This window comes from Selaginella moellendorffii, unplaced genomic scaffold, assembly GCF_000143415.4.
Source record: "Selaginella moellendorffii unplaced genomic scaffold, v1.0 SELMOscaffold_131, whole genome shotgun sequence".
NCBI lineage: Eukaryota > Viridiplantae > Streptophyta > Lycopodiopsida > Selaginellales > Selaginellaceae > Selaginella > Selaginella moellendorffii.
The window spans coordinates 255,134-261,426 of record NW_003314392.1 but is presented as its reverse complement, the minus strand read 5'-3'; positions in this window follow the sequence as shown (position 1 = coordinate 261,426).

Below are 6,293 nucleotides of genomic sequence, written 5' to 3'. Positions count from 1 at the left end.
TGGTACCAAGGGATGTTAGGAACCTTGAAGCTTGGTGTGCTTGGCTGCTTGTGCTTGTGGGGAGTGTAGCCGAACCTTAAGTTCATTCTAACCTGGGGAGGGGGATTATGAGAGATTTAGGAATCTGTGGATGGATGGTTAACACTCCGTTGCTCGTGCAGTGAGTAGCTAAAACCAAGTAGGACCAAGTAGGAGCTGGTACCATAGGCGGGAACCTTGGTGAGGGAACTTAGCAAAAGCCAAGGCCATGTTGGACGGATAGATGAGGTAAGCTGGCAAATTGGAAAGGAAAAATTTGTGGCTTACAATTTGGTATCGGAGCCTTTTCCTCAGTTCTAGCGAAGGATAGAGGCAGATTATTGGGAGTTGGCAAAGGCAGGGTGGAAGCGAACCAAGGCGGGGACAGAACCTCCTCCAAAGCTGGAGCCTTCGGTCAAACAAAAGGTTATGGATGAGGAATCCTTGCATGAGGAGGACTCTAGTGAGGAAACTTCCAAACAGGAGTCCGGTGGTGAGGTTCGGTCGTCCAAGGCTCAATTGGACGTTCTAGAAGGACAATTGGCACAGACCAATGCCCTGCTAGAGACTCTCGTGCGTAAGCTAAAGCGTGACGAGAAGCGGAAGAAAAGGCAAAAGACTGCGGATGCTGGCAGCGCAGAAGGTGCGGACCCGTCGGCAGGAACTGAGGCAAAACCAGACAAGGTTGAACAGACCGAAGTGGAATCAGTCCCACAAGTAGTGCCCAAGTACAAACCAAAGCCCCCACCGGTCTTCAAGGGAGTGAATGACTATAAGGTGGTGGAGGATTGGTTTTACGATATGGAGGACTACTTTCAAGCATTGCGGTTACCGAGCTCGGAGAAGGTCCCATGTGCAAAACCATACTTGGCAGATAATGCCAAGTCTTGGTGGAGAACGACGGAGGCCAACAAAGGACCGGTGGCCACTTGGGACATGATGAAGGCGAGGATCCGCGCAACATATGTTCCTCCGAATGCCACTCTGCATCTAAGAGATGAGCTGAGTAGGCTGAAGCAAACTAGAACCATCCAGGAGTATGTGAATGGGTTCATAGCAAAGAGGATACTTATCACAGATATGGAGGATATGGATGCGTTCCATGCTTCATATCAGGTTTGCAAACCTGGGCTCGCGGTGAGGTGATGCGCTGGAACCCGATCAACTACAAGGAACCGTTGGATGCGGCCATCAAGGTGCATTTCAACGATAACCTATGAAAGGGGAACACGATAGGGTTGGGATCCACGTTTAGCAAAGGGGCCAAACCAAGGGGAACTTATAGCAAAGGGAAATTCAAGAAGAGTTTCTCTAAGAATGAGTCCTCAGGGTTCTGAAAGGGCAAATCCGGTGGCCAGCGAGCAAGTACATGGGGGAGTCAAGCAAAAAGAGACAAACCCATAGATAAGAAGGTCAAGTCGTTTAGCAGCGTGGGAAACAATATATGCTATAACTGCGGTGAAGCGGGATATTTTTTGAGGGAATGTCCCTACCCGAAGAAGGCCAAAGCCAATATGGCCATTAAGTCGGGTGAAGTCCAAACTGAGGTATGTGATCCAGTCCCTAGCTCAAAGTTACTCATTACACGAGCAACTTTGGTAAAGAGTCGTTCGCGACATCTACTAGCCCTCCGAGGGAAGCTCGGGGGTAGCTTTGTTAAGATCCTTATTGACATGGGTGCTTCGGATAATTTTGTGGCTGCAGACATAATCTGGCAAGCCGGACTAACGGTGCAGCGGCTGGGCGAACCAAGGACTATAGAGTTTGTTCAAGGTAGCCAAAGCACCAATGAGGTACTTCGACAAGCGAGAGTCGAAGTAGGGACTTGGAAAGTAGACATGGACTTCACCGTGTTGGACATGGCGGGATTTGACGTGATCTTCAGGATGGATTGGTTTAATCGGTTTGTGGTAGCCCTACATGGACAAGGTAGGAACCTTGTGGTACTGGCGAATGCCCAAGGAAGAAGATCCAGGGTGGAGGCCTAGGATCTAAAGGTAGGGCAATGTAAGGCCAAAGATTCGTGCCTAAACCTGGTGTCCACAAGAGGACAACTCACTAAAGGGACCAAGGCTGCATTTTTGTGCTTACTCTCGATGAGAAGTGACAAAAAGACTAGAACAGAAGAAGTACCTTCAGTGATCCAGCGGGTGTTGAACCAATTCCAGGATACCATGCTAGAGGAGCTACCGGCGGGATTGCCCCCCGCACGACCGATAGAACATAAGATTGAGCTGGTCGAAGGTGCTGAGGCGATGGTTCGTCCCCCCTATCGTTTGAACGAAAAAGAACTTGCGGAGCTCAAGTGTCAACTAGAGGAGTTGGTGGACAAAAGGTATGTTAGGTTGAGCAAGTCGCCGTATGGGGCGCTGGTGCTATTTGTGAAAAAGAAAGATGGATCTATGCACATGTGCATAGACTATCGGTTGCTCAACAAATATACAAAGAAGAACAAGTACCCTTTGCTAGGGATTGAGGACCTATTCGATAGGTTGGGAAAGGCAAAATACTTCTCGAGGATTGACCTAAGGTCAGGATATTACCAGATCAGGGTAGCAAAGGAAGATGTCGAAAAGACAATCTGTCGAATGAGGTATGGGAGCTTCGAGTTTCTGGTGATGCCCTTCGGGCTATGCAATGCGCCGGCAACATTTTTAGCATTGATGAACCATATTTTGTACCCTATTTGGATCACTTTGTGGTCGTCTATATTGACGACATCCTGATCTATAGCGAAACGCTAGAGAAGCATGCCAAACACTTGACAAAAGTGTTTGAGAAACTAAGGGAACACCAGCTGTATGCTAAAGAGAGCAAATGTGAATTTGCTCAACAAGAAGTAAAGTTTCTTGGGCATGTGGTGGGCAAGGACGGGCTCAAGGTGGACCCTGAGAAGGTCCAAGCGATCCAGGATTGGGAGCGACCATCAAATGTACACGAGTTAAGGGCATTTCTGGGGCTATGCAACTACTATTGAAAGTTTATCAAATACTATTCGAGAGTAGCCCTGCCCTTAACGGACCAAACGGGAAAAGAGAAGATGGTATGGACAGTGGAATGCGAGGTAGCATTTGTCCACCTCAAGGGGAAGTTGAGGAAGGCTCCTGTGCTGGCATTACCAGACTTTGGTAAGGACTTTGAGGTAAAAACGGATGCTTCGGACTTTGCGTTGGGCGCAATGTTGAAGCAGGACAACCATCCAGTAGCGTTCTTCTCGAACAAGTTGGACAAGGCTCAACGGAAGTGGCCTGCCCATGAGAAATAATTGTTTGCGGTGGTCAAGGCACTCAAGGAGTGGTGACACTACCTTGGGAGACACTTCAAGGTTTACACGGACAATGTGGCAACAAAACACTTCTTGTCACAGCCCGATCTGAGGGGAAAACAAGGTCGGTGGGCCAATGCTTTGGCTGAGTTTGATTGCGAGATTCTGTACAAGCCTGGGAAGAGCAACATTGTGGCAGATGCGCTAAGTTAGAAAGCAAGTTTGAAGTTGGCGATATCTAGCGCGACAGCAACCTTTTGGGATGATGTGCGAACCGCATATGAGAATGATGGTCTAGCACAAGAAGTGTTGCTGAGAAATCTAGAGGCACGGGAAGCTCACCAGAGAGGTGAGCTGCCAACGGAAGAGAAAACGGGCTATGCAGAATGCAACGGACTTATATATTACAAGCAAACGAGGGTGTATGTTCCAGAAGGGGAACTAAGGAAGGTAGCCTTAGAAGAGTGTCATGACGGACCTCTTGTGGGGCACAGCGGAATGCCCAAGATAATGGGCTTACTCAAGAGGAAGTACCACTGGCCAGATATGGCTAAGGATGTCCAAGACTATGTCAAGACATGTCCAACATGTCAGTAGGTCAAAGCCGTGACTAAGGCTAGTGGGGGCTTGTTACAAAGCATCCCAATTCCAAATCGTCTGTAGAAATGTCTTACAATGGACTTCATCACAGGACTTCCCCCAAGCGAGGGGTTCAATGCGATATTCGTGGTGGTGGATCAATTTTCGAAGATGGCACATTTCATACCCACCACAACAGAGGTGGATGCGGAAGGTGTGGCGAAACTGTTCTTCGAACAAGTGGTTCGAGTGCGGGGAAGGCCGGAAGAGATTATCTCAGATCGAGATAAGATCTTCACCAGTAGGTTCTGGAGGACACTCCTAGAACAGTATCGCACCAAGTTGAAATTCAGCACAGCCTATCACCCGCAAACAGGTAATGGGTATTAAGTCAAGATTGATGGCACTAACACTTCTTGACAGATGGACAAACGGAAAGGGTGAATAGGTAGCTGGAGGATTATTTGTGATGCTATGTCTCGGGAGATCAGACCAATTGGGTAAGTCATTTGGGACTTGCGGAAATGTGTTATAACAACTCACCACATTCGAGCATCGGGGTGAGTCCATGGGAAGTCATTAATGGGCGAGCTATTGAAGGTCCTGTGAAACTCGGCGTGGCCGAGTATCATGGAGAGTTACCCGCAGTGGAGGCATTCACGGCGGAAAGACTCAACATTTGGAATCTAGTGAGGGATTCTTTGGAACGGGCACAACAAAGGCAAACTAAGTATGCGAACCAGAAGCGCCAAAATGTAGAGTTCCAAGCTGGGGAGAAGGTGTGGCTGAACACCAAGAACCTCAAGCTACCAAGTGGGATCAACCGGAAGTTGACCCAAAGGTAAAAATGCATGTATTCCTATAAATGAATTGATCTTGAGTTCCTTAAGCAAGTTCGCGCGGCCTTACGAGATTGAGGCTCGAATCGGTAAAGTGACTTACCGTCTCCGACTTCCTCGAAAGATGGGGAAGATGCATCCCGAGTTCCACGTGAACTTACTCAAGCTGTATTTTGAGGATCCGCTTCACAAGGACCAAGTAAGACCTTTACCTGAGGTTATCCAAGGGGAAGAGGAATACGAAGTCGAGACCATCCTCAATGCGTGCAAGAGCAAGTGACAAGGACGCGAGGTGAGAGAATTCCATGTGAAGTGGAAAGGATTTCCACACTGCAAAGCAACATGGGAGCCGGAGGAGAATCTAGCGAACGCGCGAGATCTAGTGGAGGAATTTCTGCAAGGCAGAACTCTATGTACTTATGCAAAGTTCAATTAAAAGTATCAATTTGAGAAGTTGGGCAATAGCATATGTTGGGACCCGAAGGCGCGCCGAAGGTAAGCTAATTAGCATGGGTTAGCTAGGTTGACCAGGCGTAGGGAACTACACCCAGCTCTCTGCGGGGATGTCGAACCCGTAGACGTATTCTACGAAGGTTGGGTTCGAGTCCCAACCCCTTAGTAAAGCAAGGTTGGGTTCAAGTCCCGACCCCATACTAGGGCGTGGTGAGGTGAGGAGTATAAGGACACCTATATTCTGTTGTCATAGGCTCTTGGCTGGGGAGGTTAACTTAGGCATACCGCTAAGTGGGGGGATGCCTCGGAGACATGGTCAACAAGTTGTAGGATAAAAAAGAGACGTTCGATGTGGGCATCGAACTTCTTCTATGGGTGGTGGAATTGTAAGGAACCAACTCCCCAAAGTGTCGTAGGCTAAAGGATCCCCGAAAGCATGACCAAAATGATAAAAAGTTCATCAGATGGGACCGAGTCTGAGATCGAGTCCAAGACCGACTCGGAGACCGAGTTCGAGATAGAGTCCGGAATCGAGTCCGAAGCCGACTTGGAGACCGAGTTCAAGACGGAGTCCGAGATCCAAAATCGAGTTCGAGACCGAGTTCAAGACGGAGTCCGAGATCCAAAATCGAGTCCGAGACCGAGTCCAAGGTCGAATCCGAGGTCGGGTCTGAGATTGAGTCCGAGATCGAGTCCGAGACCAAATCTGAAGTCAGATCCGAGATCGAGTCCGAGATCGAGCCAGAGACTAAGTCCGAGTACTAATACGGGTCAAGGGGTGAAAGCCCAAAGCATGCGTCTCCTAAGGGGGGGGGCCTGTAGGGGGTTCCAAAAGTATAGTAAGGATAGTGAGGTCCAGGAACCAGTTTTGAAGGAACTCTCCAGTGGGGCTTCCAAACTGACTTGAGGTTAGGACTGGGACTGAGGGGCCTTGGGTGGGAGTGAGCATGGACGTGGTTGGTGCCGGAGGGGCCATCCAAGAAAGTGCTCAAGAGCAACTCCCACTCCCGAAAGGGAAACCGACTGCGGTGCTCCCAGCTCATGTGGAGTGGTGCCCCACTTGAGTACCATGCGGCTCATTGGTCCTCGCCCTTCCTAGGGGCTTGGACCTTCCTTTCAGGATGGAAGCGGGGGGGGGG